The sequence below is a fragment of the Dromiciops gliroides genome, chromosome 1 (assembly GCF_019393635.1).
Source record: "Dromiciops gliroides isolate mDroGli1 chromosome 1, mDroGli1.pri, whole genome shotgun sequence".
Classification (NCBI taxonomy): Eukaryota; Metazoa; Chordata; class Mammalia; order Microbiotheria; family Microbiotheriidae; genus Dromiciops; species Dromiciops gliroides.
Window position 1 is genome coordinate 397,730,512 of NC_057861.1, and position 19,095 is coordinate 397,749,606.

Consider the following 19,095-nt stretch of genomic DNA (forward strand, 5'->3'; position numbering starts at 1 on the left):
ATAGGCATTTTAACTCTGACAAACATGGCCTAAGTAAATAAAATATACAAAATTTCTAAAATATAACAAATTCCAAACTATACATAGAATTACACAGGTAATAGGCTCTATATAAAGAGGCTACAACTAGAAGAGACTTCAAATGATGATTTGGTCTAGGCCTCTGCCTTCAGGCTAGTGAGGTATTTTTATCCTTACTTTATAAATGAGGCAAGCCAAGCATAGAAACTCGCCTGAGGATATGCTTATTGGCAAAAAAAAAAAAAAAAAAAAAGGACTAGACGTCTACCTCTTTTCAAGTTTGTTTGTTTGTTTGTTTTTTCCATGCAGCTCATCTCCATATTTTTCTAGACCCTCGGCATGAAGAATGTTGTCATTGCAGAATCTCCTCAGAGACTTCTCAGAAAAGACAAAGAGGACTATCTTTCTAAGGCAATCTAAATTGTGTTCTCCCCAAAGAATGGAAGATAACCCAGATAATTTCTCTAGGCTCCTTTAAGTCTTGTGATCTAAGACTACACAGAAGTTTGTTAGAAATTTTGCCCGAGAGTATAATACTGAGAAACAATGAGGCTTTACAGTGCTTCATTCTGGAAAAACATTTTGATCTTCAAAGCTCTTTGTGAAGATCATCTAATAAATCCTTAGAACAGCCCTCCAAGGGAGACATTTATTAGTAGTTTTGCAGACACAAGAAACTGAGGCAAAGGTAAATGACTTACCCTTGGACAAAATAAACAGAACTCAGATGCTAGCTGACCAGTTGTTCTTCTGAATTCATGGTGCATCTCATTATGAAATCAATCAATGTCCAAAGAATATCTATAATCTAACATGGAAAGGGTTAAACAGGGGAGTCTATGATCATTCTACTAAGTCCCCCAAGTCAACTTGGTTATAAGGTTATAAGAGGACCTTGGTTTGGAGGAGTCCGAGGGGCACCTTCCAACAGGGAGTTGGGTTATAGCTACTGGTACCTCACCGATAAGACTCAGAGAATTTAAAATGACTGGTTTATTGAGTCCCTTTTTGAAGGTGCCACCCCTATTGGTAATATGTATGACAGCAAGCTAATAGACCAGGTTACTTCTCTCATCCTCTTTTCAGCTTTTCTGCCTACATTCTTCTTCCAGAGTGAGGGCAGAAGAAAGGAGATCAAGGGACTTCTCCCTTTTTCCATAGGAGCAATAGATGGTGATATCAATTGGCCAGTACATTAGTCAATAATTATTTAAGTACTGTGCTAGGCTCTGGAAAAACACGGGCAAAACAATAGCTCCTATCCTCAAGTCAATTATTCTATAGAGGGAGATAACATCAACAAAACCTAGTATATTTACAATAAAATATATGCAAAGTAATTATAATAGCCAGCATTTATGTCACACTTTCAGGTTTGCATAGCTCTTAACATATGTTATTTTATTTGATACTCACTATTATTACTATCATTTCAGTTTTATGGCCAAATAAACTGAGGTAAAGATTAAGTGACTTCAACATGACTAATATGGAAATATGTTTAACAGTTAAATGTATAACCTGTATCAGGTTGCTTGCTGGCTTCAGGAGGAGGGAGGGATAGGAGGGAGAAAAAATTGGAACTCAAAATCTTACAAAAGTGAATGTTGAAAACTATCTTTACATGTGATTGGAAAAAATAAAATAGATACTATTTTTTAAAAAGAGTAAGTAACTTGCCCCACTGTCTGTGAGAGGATTTGAATTCAAGTCTTCCTGACCTAGATTTGTCAGTAAGTATTCATGAAGTGCTTTCTGTGTGCCTGACATGCTAAATTTGGAGGATACAAAGAAAGAAAAAAAATAGAGAGTCACTGCCTTTGAAGGTCTCATAATCTAAGGGATTAGATGAGATTAGGGCTTCTTAAACTTTTTCCACTAGAGACCCCTTTTCACCTGAGAAATTTTTACTCAACCCTGGGTATATAGGTATATAAAATAAGTATACATAGTCTTTTGGTTCCAAAGGTTTGTCATGCCGAGGTGGGAGTGGGGATAAGCTCCCACTCTCTACAAAATGCTCCAATCGCGTGCGTCTCAAATAGCCTCTGACAACTGAGGCCCAACTCCTGGCCTTCTCATGGCAGAACTGTTTCCACTAACAGGAAAAGGGGTGAAGGCGAGTTACTGGCACCTTAAAAACCAGTTGCTTTGGGCAGGTGGGGCTTGTTAGCCTTGGCAGGCAACTTGCCTAGGGGAAGGAAACCCTGATTTTAAACCTCCGCTGCCTTGCAGCTATACCCATATATGGAAAAGGCTTTGGAGTTAACCCTGAGGAAAAATCAGGAGTAGGAGTCCCTTAGGCAGTTGGATGTTGCACATCACATCCCTCTGGCAACTCCTGCGGCAGCACTGGTGCCAAACTGTATTGGCTCTGCCTCTCCTTTGGATCCACCAATGTCATGGAGAGGGAAAACCTGCTGCATGGGCAACAGCTTGTTTTCCAATTGATCCGCCCAGGCCAGCGCCCTGGAGAGGACACTCCAGCTACTCCTCATGGGGTAGATACAACATGGGATGTGGCAGTTACTGGTTATAAGTCACTCAGGAGCTGTGGCTCCCATATCAGACTGCACAGCCACACAATGGCCTGTGACTCTTGAAGGCGCTGATCCATGGGGGCCTACAAAAATACATACAATACGTAGTCTTTTATTATTGCCAAATTTTCCACAACCCCCACATCCAGTTACAAGACCCCATATGTCACAATCCACATTTTAAGAAATTAGAAATTAGATTAGTCTTTAAATCCAAACATTCTACTTCTCCACCTAGCATCCAATATTGTTGCCCCTGCTACATCACAGTTTTCCCCATTATAGTTTGATAGGTGAGGGTTTCGCACCCCAACCCCCCTTGATATGGAAGGGAAAACTACAATATAATTTTTTTGGAGTAAAAGGGTTAGTGGGGGAAGGAGGGGGTTCAAAAACCCTTCATGTAAGAAGTGGTGTTTGATCTGAGCTGTAAAGGAAACAATTGATAAGAAGAGGTTCAGGAGAGGAGGGGGCACAGGACAGGCATGGAGCAAACATGGGCAGGCAGGAGATGGAATGCCATGTGTAAGCAACAACGTGTGGAAGAGGTAGACATGTGCTTACCTGTGGCCTAAGAAGATAAGTCAGGGATCATGAATCCCAAATCAGAGAGGAGAGGGGGAGAATGTTTAAATCCCCAGGGATTGTGATGCTATATTTTCCCTTTTCCAGCATGAAAACTAAGCTAATGAAATAAATTTCAGTAGAAACATTTTATGAAGAACAGAAAAAAAGGACCATTTATTGAAGTTCTGTGAGGTAGCTAGGTGGCTCCATGGATATAGTGCTGGACCTAAAGTTAGGAAGACCTGAGTTCAAATCTGACCTCAGACACTTGCTAGCTGTGTGTGACCCTGGGCAAATCACTTAACCTACTGCTAAGTGGAACAGTAGATAAAGTGTTGGGATTTAGAGACTAATCTAATCTAATTCCTTAGATTGTAATAATCCGCTGGAGAAGGAAATGAAAAACTAATTCAATATCTTTTCCAAGAAAACCCCAGGGACAGTATGGTCCATGGGGTCCCAAAGAGTCAGACACAACCGAATGACTGAAAAACGATGTTTAAGTTCTTCCTTCTGCAGTTTTGAGTTTTCTCATGTCTTTGTTGTTTTTTGTTTGTTTGTTTTGCTTTTAACAAATGGAATGTTAGGGTAATTTTTTTAGTAATATTCATAACATCCTGGCATTTAAAGAAGTCCCCCAAATCATTGACAGAGTTCATTCTCCCACTTCCCAACAACACCAGCCTGAAATCATCCCATAAAAATTAGAAGTTAACCTATCTCTGAAAATTGCTGTCGAGTGAGAGTCTACTCGGGAGCCCATTTCAGGGCTTATTGTGGTTCAATCATGTCTAACTCTTAGTTATCTCATGGTCCATACTGTCCATGGGGTTTTCTTGGCAGAGATACTAGAGGGGTCTGCAATTTCCTTCTCCAGCTCATTTTACAGATGAGGAAACTGAGGCAATCAGGGCTAAGTGACTTGCCCAGGGTCACACAGTTAGCAAGGGTCTGAGGCCAGATTTAAATTTAGGGAGATGAGTCTTCTTGCCTCCAGGCCCCTCACTCTCTCTGCTTTGCCACCTAGATGTTTGACTAATCACAATGGGACAACTGTTAAGTCTTTCATGTGCCATCAATATCTCTTCTCTTTAGTTTTGGACAGTTACTGCTTTCCCTCATGAAACCAGGAAGTAATTGTTTTTCTATAATTCTTAAATTTCATACACATTCAAAATTCCCAGCCCTTGTACTTGTCAAATGGAGGTACTTGGATAAAAGTATTTAAAACCAAGCAGCTAGGTGGAGCAGTAGATAAAGCACTTGCCCTGGATTCAGGAGGACCTGAGTTCAAATCTGGCCTCAGATACTTGACACTTACTAGCTGTGTGACCCTGGGTAAGTCACTTAACTCTCATTGCCCATCTCCCCCCAAATCTACCTGTATATATATATATATATATATATATATATATATATATATATATATATATATATATATATATATATATAAATAAAACCAATGAAGTAGGGAAGCTACATGTCACTGTGGATAGAGCACCATGGCACCAGGCCTGGAGTCAGGAGGATCTGAGTTCAAATCCAGCATCCTCTAGCTGTGTGATCCTGGACACATCACTTAACCCTGATTGCCTAAAAAAGCAAACAACAAAAACTGGGAAACCATATCTTTGAAGCAACTAGTTGGTCCAGTTGGTAAAGTACTGAATTTATTATTTTATTTTATTTTGCCCATATAAGTATTTTATTATTTTCCAGTTACATGTAGAGATAGTTTTCAACATTTGTTTTTATAAGATTTCTTGTTTCAAATTTTTCTCCTTCCTTCTCCTCCCTCCCCCCCTCCCCAAGACAGCAAATAATATGATATAGGTTATATATGTACAATCACATTAAACATGTTTCTGCATTAGTCATGTAATGAGAGGAGAATCAGAGCAAAAAGGAAAAACCTCAAAAAAGAAAAACAACAACAACAACAACAAAAACAATAGAAATAGTATGGTTTGATCTGAAAGTGCTGAATTTAGAATCAGGAAGTCCTGCTTCAGACATTTTCTTGTTGTGTGAACTTAAGCAAATCCCTTAACCTTCCAGCCTCAGTTTCCCCATCTGTAAAATTAGGATAATAATAGCACCTACCTCCCATGGTTCTTGTGAGGATTAAATAACATATACAAGGCACTTTACAAACCTTAAAGTGCTATGTAAATGCTAGCTATTATTATGATTAAAAATAATTGGAAGTTAGAGTAGTAGGAGGAAGACAGAAAGATATATAACTTTAAATTAAGTGTGTTTTTTTATTAGAACTTCTCTGAAGTTACCAGCAAACAATTGGCTCTAGCTTGCTATTTATTTTGAACCTTGCCAATAAATCCCAACAGAAGTCTTGAGAGAGAACTCATTAACTGTTGGAATCCAGCTAAAACATGTGACAGTTCTCTGTATCCCTAAATGAATTTTCATGATGAAGAGGAAAGCACACTTGCCAAAAATCCTAAGCTCCTTGAAGTTCCAACAAGATTCTCCTCTTTGGGGACTGGAGTTTTGCTCACCACTGGCAGGCATTGACTTCCTGGCTAAGGAGAACAATGGCAGGGGAACACAATCACAGATCTGGTGTGCCAGGGAAGGCTGGGGTTCTGATGGGAGCCACATACCCCGCTCCTACTATATTATGACAATGCCCTCCACATTATGTTACCAAGAAGAGAGCACACAGGTAGTGAAGTACCCAGAGACAAAGGAGCAAGCCTAAGATCAGCGACTATTCCCTTAATGTCATCCATCACCCACTGCTGCCTGTAAATTGTTTTCTTGCCATTGACAAACTAGAAGAATAAATCAAGGAGAATGTGTAGCTCTTTGCTTTTCAGGATTCTCAGGATTCTGAATGCTAATAATGGAAATACAATCTGAATGATTTGTTAAACAATATATGGCACATTGCATTCAAGACCTGCCCTTCAAATCTACTGACAGTATGAGCCTGGGCAAGTCCCTCAGTCCCTCAGTGCTCTGTGCACGGGTTCTCAAAGGATGGTCAGGGGACTCCTGGAAGGGGGGGGTCCATGAGGTCAAAACTATTTTATAATATTAAGATGTTAGAGTTTCTAATACAGTAAACATCAACAGAGATAACTACATAAACAAAAGTTTTTTGATGTGTCCTCAATCATTTTTTTTTTGTGTGAGTCTACTGGGGTTAAGTGACTTGCCCAGGGTCACACAGCTAGTAAGTGTCAAGTGTCTGAGGCTGGATTTGAACTCAGGTCCTCCTGAATTGAGGGCTGGTGCTCTATCCACTGTGCCACCTAGCTGCCCCCTCAATCATTTTTGAAAGTGTAAAGATGTTTCAAGAACAGAAAGTTTGAGAACCATTGAAGAAAAGGTTCTGGCCTACATTGATAGAGAGAGAATTTTTTCATCTAGCAATATAATACATTTCGAATGCATTTGGTAAAAATAGTGGCCAACATTAGAATTTAATTTTAATTCTAATTTAAATTCTAATTCAATTAGAATTTATTAATTTTTTTGTGTGGGGCAATGGGAGTTAAGTGACTTGCCCAGGGTCACAGCTGGTAAGTGTCAAGGGTCTGAGGCCAGATTTGAACTCAGGTACTCCTGAATCCAGGGCTGGTGCTTTATCCACTGCACCACCTAGCTGCCCCTAGAATTTAATTTTAACATTAATTCAGTCTCCCTTTCCTAGAATTATAGAATATTAGGACCTTATAATCTAATATCTTCATTCCTACATTTGAGAAAACTGAGGCTTGGAAACATGACATGTAACTAGCAAGTAGCAAGATTAGGACTTGAACTCACATCTTCTCACCCAATGCTCACTAGATTTCTTTACTCTTCTTTTTGGAGGGGAGGGTGGGGGAGGATGGGGTTTAAATGACTTGCCCAGGGTCATGCAGCTAATAATTGTCTAAGGTTGGATTTGAATTCAGGTACTCCTGACTCCAGGGCCAGTGCTCTGTTCACTGTACCACCTAACTGTCCCCTCAATGCGATGCTCACTGATTTCCCCCTACCTTGCCAGATTTCCTCAACTATAGCAGCTTTACTGCCCCAAGGTTCTATATTCCCTGATATCAAAATCATTTCAGGATTTACCTCAAGACTCAATCCATTCCACACCACATGGATCTAACTTTCCAAATTTCAGTCCTGCCACTTACCCCTTGCGTGACCTTGAGCAAATCCAACCTCTTTGGGCTTCAGATTCCTTATTTGTGAAAAGAGGAAGTGGGACTAGAGGACCTCACAGCTTCCTCCTAGTTCTAAGTTTATGAACCAGGAATCTCTCTCAACTCTTACCTTGATATCCTTTCCTAAGCTCTCTTCCCTGGAAATGCAAGATCTCTATGTTTTTGTGTCTCTAGAACCTCGAAAATGGAAGAGAAGGAGGAAGAGGAGGGCCCTCCTCTCTTCTCCCTCCCTACAATTTCACTCAGTCATCCCATCAGCTCCCATGGATTTAATTGCCCTCTCTATGTTGATGATTCTCAAATCTACCTATCCTGCCCAGACTCTGTGCTTGACTTGCAGTCTCACATCTCCAATTGCCCATCAGACACCTCCAACTGGGTGTCCAGTAGACATCTTAAACTCAACATGTCAACAACTGAACTCATCTTTTCTTGTAAACCCTCTTCACTTACAAACTTCCCTATTACGTTAGAGGGTACCGCTATCCTCCCCATTGCCCGGGTTTGAAGCCCTGATGTCAACCTCAATACCTCTCACTTCCCACACACAATCTCTTGCCAAGGCCTAGTGATTTTGTCTTTGTAACATTTCTCTAAAATAGTTCTTTATCAATAAACAAAAATGAATGAATGAATAATGGGAACATTAACAAATGAATAAATAGATGAATAAGTGAATAAATGAATAAACAAATACCCCTTTTTAAAAAATACCCCTTTTTCTCCTCTAATAGTGCCAACCCTTTGGTATAGGGCCTCATCACCTCACACCTGGACTATTCCAATAGTCTACTGATGAGTCTGTCTGCCTCAGGTCTCTCTCCATTCTAACCCTACCCTCATTCAGCCACCAAAGTGATTTTCCTAAAGGTCAGGCCCTGCCTTGTCATATCCCTTCTCGATAAACTTCAGTGGCTCCCTATCACCTTCAGGATCAAATAAAAAGTCCTGTTTGGCATTCAAAGCCTTTCATAACCCAAGTCTCATCTACCTTAACCAGTCTTCTTATACCTTACTCCCCACTGCCTACACTTAAATGCAGTACCACTGGCCTTCACGTTGTTCAGTGACCAAGACAGTCTATCTCTTGGCTCTAGGCATGTTCTCTGGCTATTCCCATAACTGGAATATTCTCATTTTTTTCTTTTTAAATTTTTTTTGAGACAATTGAAGTTAAGTGACTTGCCTAGGGTCACACAGCTAGTCTGAGGTCATATTTGAACTCAGGTCCTCCTGACTCAAGACCAGTGTTCAACCTACTACACCGTCTAGCTGCCCCATGACCAGATTATTCTGTCTCCTCACCTCTCCTTCCTGGTTTCCCTGGCTTCTTTCCAGTCCCAAATAAATCTCACCTTCTATAGGAAGCCTTTGTCAATGCTTCTTCATTCTAATGCCTTCCCTCTGTTAACTATTTCCTACATATCCTGTATATAGCCTATTTCTATATAGTTGCTTGTTCAGTGTCTCCCCTATTAGTTTGTGAACTCCTCAAGGGCAGGGACTATCCTTTGCCTCTTTTTATATCCCTAGTGTTTAGCACAATGCCTGATATATGGTAGGCATTTAATGAATGCTTATGGACTGACAGACTAGTAATAATGATGGCTAATATTTATATTTTGCTCTATGGTTTGCAAAGCACTTTAAAAATATTACCTCATAGGGGCAGCTAGATGGCGCTGTGGATAGAGCACCGGCCCTGGAGTCAGGAGTACCTGAGTTCAAATCCGCTTCATATACTTGCCACTAACTAGCTGTGTGACCCTGGGCAAGTCACTTAATCCCAATTCAGAGGCCATATAATCCAACCCCATCATTTAACAGATGAGAAATTTGAGACTTGGAAAAGTTAAGTGACTGTCCCAAGATCTCACATTTAGTAACAGTGACAGGATCTGAATATAGATCCTCTGGCTCTACAAGCCCAGACAGACAACCAGATTAAAGAAAAGAAGGGAAAGGGAGGAGTAGAGAACACCAGGTAAAATTTATTTTGATTCTTTCTCCCCACCCCCACCCCTCCACTCCAAACCTCCCCATCCTCCTTCCTCTCCCTAGTGTCTGAGACATTTATTGAAATGCAGCAAGCATTCATGCATTAAAATGAAGGAACTGAGAAGAGATTGACAGCTCAAGTCAGATAATCATCAGAAAAGAAATAAGGATTTTTATATGTTGTGCCTTATTTGGGAACAGCATCAGGCTGTATATTGACTTACAAATCAGTTTTCTGGGGCTTATTACAATCAAGTTCCTGAAATGTGCTTTTACATTTTCACGCAGAATTTTCCATTGTAAATCTCAATAAAGTTTTCTGGCTATGGTGGCCTAAGGTCCTAGATCCAAAGAATGTTAAAATGGGACCTGTGGGATCGTGCCTCCAGCTCCCTCTTTTTACAGAGGAGGAAGCTGAGACTCAGCTCAGGAAAAGGATTTCACTGCTGTTACACCAGGTAAAGTGGTTTCATCACTCCTGAATATATTTCTAGTGTATGCAAAAAGGGCTTTTTTCCTTCTTTCTTGTTGACAGGCAATGGTAAAGTTATAACATAACAAATAATTGTTCTCCTACCTTCCCTCCCTCTCCAATCAATGCAAATCTGTCTCCTTTGGGATTTGGCTCTTTTTAGATCCTTCATATACACATCTGGAACACTTTGCTGGCAGAAGAGTATTTTTTTATTTCACATTTGAGTTAACTTTGACACTTGTCATATTCTCTAACATTGTAATGGGGCTAAACACTTTAGGGCTACAGCCAAGTGCCACTCTCTCGAGAAACATCAAAAGGGAGCCTGGATTTACTCTGGGCAGATTTTTTAGTTGTAATACACATAGAGAACAAATAAAACAAAAGTCATTGTCAGACAGACCCCACTGAAGTGATGTGCCAATCCCTACAGTATAGTCATCAGCCTTCAATGTTAATAAACTTATTAGTTTTATTACTATGACCCAAACCACAGTCCCTATGTCCTGTTAGCTTGCCCTGTCATTGACAACGTTAAAAAAAATTATGACACATGCACAATAAAATGTACAAGGATTCAACTTGACTCAGAGTCATGGAGTTTTCAAGCCAGATCATTGGGGTGTCAGGATTCTTCACTGGACAGCTTTGGACTAGGAAAGTGAAAGAGAAGGCAGTATGACCCAACTGTGGCAAATGGATGTTAGGCCCAAGGTCAAAGGAGATACCAGGACACAAGTGTGGCTTTGGGCTTTTATTTGCCATTGCAGCTGCTGAGTGTTCTTGGCCTTCTCTGTAATAGGACAGCTGTGGCCAGAAGAAATTGGGGGTCCTTGCCAACAATAACAAGACAGCCAGAACCAAATTTCATAGGCCAAATCCCAGATCTATCCTCCAGTACTATGAATCCTAGGTCATGAGTTTCTCAAGAGTTTCTGCCTCTTCATCTGGTGAATTGAGCATTGGGCAGACACTCTATTGCCTGCTCAAAGGGATTTAGCCAGGAGGAATAAAACAAACTCAGTGTACATTTCTTAGAATTCCTGGGTTCAGTTCTAACACAAGACTATTAATCAATCAGTCAGCAAGAACTTATTAAGCACCTACTAGGTGCCAGGCATTATACATCTAGGGTCTTGGAAAGTGAGAGTTTTTGCAGCAACTTATGGTAAACATTTCTTATATTTATTATGCTTTAATCTCTAGTTAGGAGGGTAGACAATGCAGTAGATAGAATGTCAGGCCTGCAGTTAGGAAGACTCATCTTCCTGAGTTCAAATCTGGTCTCAGACACTTATTAGCTGTGTGACCACTTAACCCTGTAAATAGAGTACCAGGCCTGGAGTCAGGAAGACATCTTCCTGAGTTCAAATCCAGCCTCAGATACTTACTAGCTGTGTGACCCTAGAAAAGTCACTTAACCCTGTTTGCCTCAATTTCTCATCTATAAAATGAGTTAGAGAAGAAAATGACAAACTACTCCAGTATCTTTGCCAGGAAAACCCAAAATGGGGTCACAAACATGACTGAAATGACCAAATAACAATAATTAGTAGCTAGTTAATATACATTCCTTATTCATTTATTGATTCTATACCATGGGTAAATTCTGTGGATAATATCCAAGTATGTTTATCTGCTTCTGAAGAAAGTAGGACTGTTATTTTAAAGTTCTATGATTAACATTTCCTAAAATACAAATATATAAATATAAGTAAGTTCAACAAAGGTTGATGGGTTTCACAAATAGGTAGGGACTCAGAGCTAAATTTTAATTGGAAAAATCCATAAATTCGCACAGCCTCTTGATAGTGAATTAGTGATTAGTTGAATTACTGAAAATTTGTAAAGTTTTTATAATTGAAAACTACTATAGAAAGAGGAATAGAAGGTCCCTGACTCTCTGGAAACCATAAAGAGCATGGCATCTAGTCACCACTTTGGTCACCCACACATTGGGGCATATTAAAAACCACTAGAGTGAGCATAGCACTCTCTAGAGAGTGGCTATAAATATTAACTGATGGCAAACAGGTTAGCCTTTCAATTTAGATGTGAAGAAACTGAGGCCCTGAGAGTTTAAAAAATTTGGCAAAGGTCATGTTGCTGGTTTGTATGAGAACCATGGCTAGAATCCAGAATGATTGCTTCTCTGAATCATAGAATACTAATGTTGGAAAAGATCTTTGTAATAATCTATTCAAATATTCTCATTTTGCAAGAAATGGATCTAGAAAGGTTAGAAAGGTTCTGAAGGTGACAGAATAAAGACAATTTACCTGAATTAATTTTTAAAATCCTATGTGCTATGTGCTAGAGCTGGGCACATGAAAACAAAAAATGTAAAGTTCTGGTCCCAAAGAAAATTGAGAAGATACTAAATGTATAGAAATAAGTAAATAAGAGAGAAGGAAAGAACATAAGCAATTGGGGAGTAGTGGTAGGGCATCAGAAGAGATATTGTGGAGTAGCTAGCAACTGAGCTGAACCTTGTAGGAAATGAGAATTCTGAGAAATGAAGATAGGAGAGAGCATGTTCCAGGATCAGGAGGTTTGGGGTAGCTTGTACTAATTCATGAAGGAGGAAGGGAGAATCCAGAAACAATTAAAAGTTCAATTGCTAGAATTTGGGCTGCCTCAAAGAAAGTAATAAGACAGGGATGTTGGAGCCAAATTGTAGAATTTAAATGACAGGCTGAAAATTTTGCATTTTATACTGGAAGCAATAGGGAGCTGTTTAAAGTTATTTGGTGAGGAGAGTGACAGAGCAGGCCTTCACTTTAAGAAGATGATTTTTTTCTTTCAGTTGTTTGGGGATGGAGTAAAGAAGCAGCCAGAACCAGGTCTTCTGCCTCCCACGGCCACAATACTACACTCTATCCTGAAACTTTTGCTCATAACATAGATGCAGCAGATCTGACCATACGGTGGTACTTTACAAGTTTATTGCACTCAAATCATGAATGATGAATGACAACTCGGTCTATCAATAAACATTTATTTAGCACTACTATGTGGCAGGCACAGAGCTAAGCAATGGAATTACAAAGAAAGGTAAAAGAAAACCCCAGCCTTGAGGAGCTCATAATCCAATGGGGGAGACATTAAGCAAACAAACGTGTATTTACAAGCCTCATATAATATAGAGAGGAAATAATGAACAGAGGGAAGGCACTAGAATTGAAAGACATTGGGAAGTTTCCTGTAGAAGGTGAGATTTCACCAGGATTTGAAGAAAGCCAGGGAAGTTAAGAGGTGATACTGAGGAGGGTGAACATTCCAGGCATGGGGATGGCCAGAGAAGATGGCCGGAGCCAAGAAATGAAGTATCTTGTCCAGGGAACAGCAAGGAGGCTAGTCCTTATAGAAAGCCAATTCTTATCACAAAAATGAGTTATGAGATAAAGTAAATGTTAAGGAAATTATTGGCTTTTCCCTGTAATATTACACTCTATGTTGATATTCAGTTGTGTCTGACTCTTCATGACCCCATTTGAGGTTTTCCTGAGAAGGATACTGCAGTGCTTTGCCATTTCCTTCTCCAGCTCATTTTACAGATAAGGAGACTGAGGTATACAGGGTTAAGTGACTAGTCCAGGGTCACATAGCTAGTAAGTGTGTCTGAGGCTGCATTTGAACTCAGGAAGATCAGTCTTCCTGATTCTAAGATTGGTGCTCTATACGCTGTGCCATCATATGGTTAATATGTTGTTTTTCAATCGTTCGGTCATGTCTGACTGTTTGTGTTCTTGTGGACCATAGCATGCCAATACTGCCCATGGGGTTTTCTTGGCAAAGATACTGGAGTGGTTTCTCATTTCCTTCTACAGTGGATTAAGGAAAACAGAGGTTCAGTAACTTGTCCAGGGTCTCACAGCTAGTGAGTGCATGTGGCCTTATCTGAACTTAGGTCTTCCTGACTCCATATCGAGCTCTCTTTCCACTGAGCCATCTAGCTGCCTCCCTTACACTTTGTAGGCAGCTCTCAATTACCTATAGGATTGCTGAAGATGGAGAGAATGTGTAATAGAAGTCCAAGGTAATTCAAGACCCTGAATTTAGTCATTAGTTTTGACAACATTTGCCTACAGTTTTTTTTTAATACATACTATGACCATATACTGAAATTGACTGATTGTAGTTCCATGTTCTCTAATCTGCCCTTCCTAATCATCATTCTCCGATGAAGACACCAATCAGCAAGGAATGAGCTCGAAGGAGAGACTAACAGGAAGAAACAGGAAAACAAAGTACGAGATAACAGGAAGAACTTGGTTTGTGTAAATAGAAAATGCATTCCTGGACAATTATCAATAGGTCTACAGTTATTTGATTCTTACTCAAATTCCCCAAATGATCCCCAAAGCATAGAGATAAAGCTAACCCAAGTGGTATAACATAAGAAGTGCCAAGAAAGAGTACTGGTCTGGTAGAAAGAAGCCTGGATTTGAGTCCCAGGCTCACCTTGAACAAATCACTTTGCCCAATACAGTAGAACAATCAAAAGATTTCAAGTCATAGAATTAGGGTTAGAAATTCAGAGTGATTTCAGAAGGACCTCAGAAGTCATCTAGTTCAACCCTTTTATTTTACAAGTGAGGAAACTGAGGCCCAGAGAGCTTAAAATGACTTGCCAAAGGTCAGCATGCAGTGAGTGGTACAGTGAATAGAGTACTGGGTCTGGAGTCAAGAAGGTTCATCTTCTTGAGTTCAAATCTCACCTCAGATACTTGCTAGCTGTGTGACCCTGGGCAAGTCACTTAACCTTGTTTGCCTGTGTTTCCTCATCTATAAAATGAGCTGGAGAAGGAAAGGGCAAACCACTCCAGTATCTTTGCCAAGAAAACCCCAAATGAAGTCACAAAGTCAGATATGACTGAAAAATGATTCAACAACAAAACAAAGTTGGGGTTCAAATGAAAAAATTACAACTTCTATTTCCATGGGTAAATTCAGGTTTCTTTGCACTATTCTAACTGAAGAGGTCCTGAGTTAACCACGCTAGCTCTGTCACTTACTGTGTGTAAAACCTTGGGCAAATCATGACACCTCAGTTTCTTCATCTATAAAATGAGGTGGATGGACTAGGTGATCTCAAAGGACCCTCAAGCCTTTAATTCTAAAATCTAATTCCTTTCTCTGCCTCATTTTCCTCAACTGTAAAAATGAAAGGGTTAGCTTAGAGTCTTTTCCAATTCTAACATTTTGGGATTCTATCAGTCCACTTCCTGACCCTGACTCATACTGTATCCTTATGAAAGGTCCATCACCTCAATGAACCTCATTTCCTCATCTGCAAAATGGGATTAATAATACCTACTGCAGAGGGATGTTGTGGAACTTTAATTAATGTTTCTAAGATACTTTGAGATCATCAGATGAAAGGCGTAGTATAAATGCAGAGCATTAATTATTATTTTCATTGCACATCATCTTTTGCAAATGCAAGAAGTCCTCATACACTGCTGTATCATCTCTTAATAGCTGCTCTCCTTCATGTGTGTTTGTGGTGATCTCCTACTCCTATCTCTGATATGGTTAAGGATTATTCATATATAGTTCCCAAAGAAACCAACTTGGAAACAACATGAACAACACAATAAGATAAGTACTATGAATAGGGAAAGGTGGAACAACTAAGTATTGGTTTTGTCAGTTGGATAATGGTCACACCCAAATATTGAAATCAACTTAAGAGCTGGAGGGACGCTTGGAAAGATGGAGGATATAACATGATTGCAAAACAACAGTGATGCTTCATGCTTGCTACTTGATTCTTTTCCAAGGGACTTGAAACAATTTATAAATACGATCTCATTAGTCCTCATAATATCCCTGTTAGGCAAGAAGCTCATCAAAGCCCTATTTTAGAGGTAGGCATAGGGACCTGAGGCCCAGGACCACAGTGCCTTGCCCAAGGTCAATGAGTATATTGCTAGAAGCCTATCTATTTTCTGGACAAGGTCACAGAGTCTATTGAGGGTGGAGTTGGGAATGGAAGTCAGCTATGTTTAGAGTCTAATAGTTGGGTTATGCAGCCATTTTTCCCACAGATGGGCAGAGACCTGGGATAAAGGGAGCTTATTATAGAATTTTCTCTACTATCTCAAACCCAAAGCTCTCTCAAAGCTCTGAGTATCACAGAGGTGTTGGGCAGATTAAATGTCTAAGAAAATGCATTTTGTAGGATTTTATGTCCTTTATTTGGTACAAGTCCTGGTATCACTCCATGACATAATTTCTATTTGAGAACACTGTTGTGTTTTATCGACCCTTTTTAACATTGCTGAAAGAGTGTCTCCTAAAGATGATGGTTTAAGAACTCCAAGGGATTCCCGGAGGCCATTCACTTAGGACCCAGGAGTTCTTAAAATCAAACTCTCTAACTCCAGTCTAATTAGAAAGCTGGGCCAACCTCATCTAGACTGAACACTGACAATTGCCTGCAGAACTGGGGTTCTGTTGGCAACCAAGCTAACTAAATCAAACTTCTAAAAGTGCTTTGCAAAAATCACCTCATTCTACATGTACCATTTGCTACTTTCACACATCTTTATGGGTCACATGGAAAAGGATTTAAGACTAGAAGAGACCTCAAGAATCATCCAATCCAATCCCCTCTACCTTTATTTTTATTGACAAAGTAACTGAATCCTGAGAGCTGAGGTTTTTGGTCAAGATTAAACAACTTGCAAGTTGTAGAAATGGTATGTGAACCCAAGCCTTTCCACCCCAAATCCTGAAGCTGCTACAATTAGAAATGGGAAGGGGGAGGGGGATTCACACGGGTTTATTTCTTCAGATGTCAGGTTATCCCAAATGATTCCCTTTATTGTTTCTTTATTTTTTTTCCAGGGCAATGAGGGTTAAGTGACTTGCCCAGGGTCACACAGCTAGTAAGTGTCAAGTGTCTGAGGTAAGATTGAACTCAGGTCCTCCTGAATCCAGGGCCAGTGCTTTATCCACTGCACCACCTAGCTGCCCCAATTCCCTTTATTGTTGAAAATAGCCAGCTTCATTGCCAGTGTCCTCCTTCCCTTTGTGCTGAATAGAATTAGCCTACAAATATGAATCTGTCCACTATCGGAGATATGGAAAAGGATTTTCTTTGTGGTGACCAGGACCCATGCTGTTACTGCTTAAAAAGTGAGAGTTTCAATTCAATTCAATCATACATTTATAAGGAGTCTACCATATGCTAGGCTCTGAGCTAAGTGCTGAGGCCATAAAGACAAAAAAAAAATCACCTGCCTCAAAGGAGTTTATATTCTACTGGTATCTTGAACATTTGATAGAATGATTCAGGCCAACAGAGCAAATAAATGCACAAGGCAATAAGATTCTGCATTGAGGTCCTTATATTCACTCCTGGATAGAGTGTATGCTCCTTGAGGGCAAATCCAATTCTCTTTTTCTTTTTGTATTTCAAGTGCCTAACACAGTGTCTTGGATTCAGTAATTTGTTGAATTGAATTAAAGCCATAGATAGATAGATAGACAGACAGACAGACAGACAGACAGATAGATAGATGGATAGATAGATAGACGAATAGATGGATGATAGAAAGATAGATGATATATAGACAGAAAGATAGATAGATAAATAGATAGATAGGTAGATAAACAGATGATTGATAGATAGCTCAAAGCATTTGGCAACACCGCTGTTATACATTTTCTAACCTAAGACATTTTCTTCACTTCTCTAAACCAGGGATTCTTAACCTAGTCTGTATTGTGGAGTCCTTTGGCAGTCTGGTGAAGCCTATAGACTTCTTCTTAGAAAGTTTTTTAAAAATTATAATTGGAGGAAATGTTAAATTTCATAGAAGTGAACAAAAATAAAGATGATTTTCCTCCCTAAGTGCACAGACCCCTAAAAACTCTCTACAGACAGTCGAAGGAGTCCATGGGGCCCATTTAAGAATGTCCCCAACTAGGGGCAGCTAGGTGGCACAGTGGAAAAAGCACTGGCCCTGGATTCAGGAGGACCTGAGTTCAAATCTGGTCTCAGACACTTGACATTTACTATCTATGTGACCCTGGGCAAGTCACTTAACCCTCATTGTCCTGCAAAAACCAAAACCAAAACAAGAATGTCCCCAACTTCTCTTGTCCATAATCTCAGAAGAGACATCCATATCACAGGGATAGAAGGCTGAGGAGACCCTGACATAAACCAATACCCAGATTTGTATGCATGAGTAAAGTCTTTCCCAAGTACTATTCTATATAGACAATCATTGAGAAAGGTCAGTTACTGACAAAGAAGGTAGAGTACTGCACCTAGACTCAGGAAGACCTGAGTTCAAATCCTACTTCAGTAATTTATTTGGCTATGTGACCCTGAGGAAATTTGACCTAAGTCTCATCTGTAGAATGGGAATATTATTAGTACCTGTCTTCTAGAGTTGTTGTGATAAATTAAATGAAATTTATGTGTATATATATATATATACATATATATATATATATAAAGCATTTTTTAAATCTTAAAACCTTTGTAAATGCAAACTGCTGTCAACCCAGAGATAAAAATATAGGAAAAAGAGGAGAAGGAGAAAGAGGAGGAGGAAAAGGAGAAACAGAAGGAGAAGGAAAAGGAGAAAGAGGGGAAGAAAATAAAAAGAAGAGGAAGAGGAGGAGGAAGGAGGAGATCATTTACTAAGTGGAAGTGGAGAAGGATTAATATGGTAAACCCATGGTAGGAAAGCCAATTGTCTCAACTCCCATTCAAGATAACAAAAGAGCCCCAGGTGCTCTGTCAGTTTGCAGCAGAATGATGTTTTTCAGAGTGAGGCTAATCATGAGGTTTCTAAAAAGGTTTTGGCAGTGTCCTAACTAGAGCTTTCTGGTGGCCACTTTTTTAATTGCCTACTTTAATAAGTTACACGTGTTTAGCCTCCTTTCTGTGCAATGCCATGGAAACCTACAGTAGGAATGATGTGGGAAGAGGCAGAAGTAAGGTTTAGGTGAAAAATTGAAATGAACTTGGAAACAAAGCCTCTCCTGGTGATCAGCAACTTACATCACCTGCAGAGCAGGCTTCCCTAAGGTGGGTCTTTGACTCAACCTCTGTACACATATTGATTATAGCAATTCCAGGAACCAGGGCTAAAACTATAGAAATATATTGCTAATTATTTCCTCTCTTTTCTTGGCTGTTGAACACAAGTAGAACTAAAGAAATTGAATAGTTGCTGTCTGTGAGGTGGCTAAGATTCTAGCTAGGCTGTCTAAAAGCCTAATGAGTGGTCACCAATAAATTAGAAGCTTTAACAAGAGTTTAGACTTTTAAGCATTTATT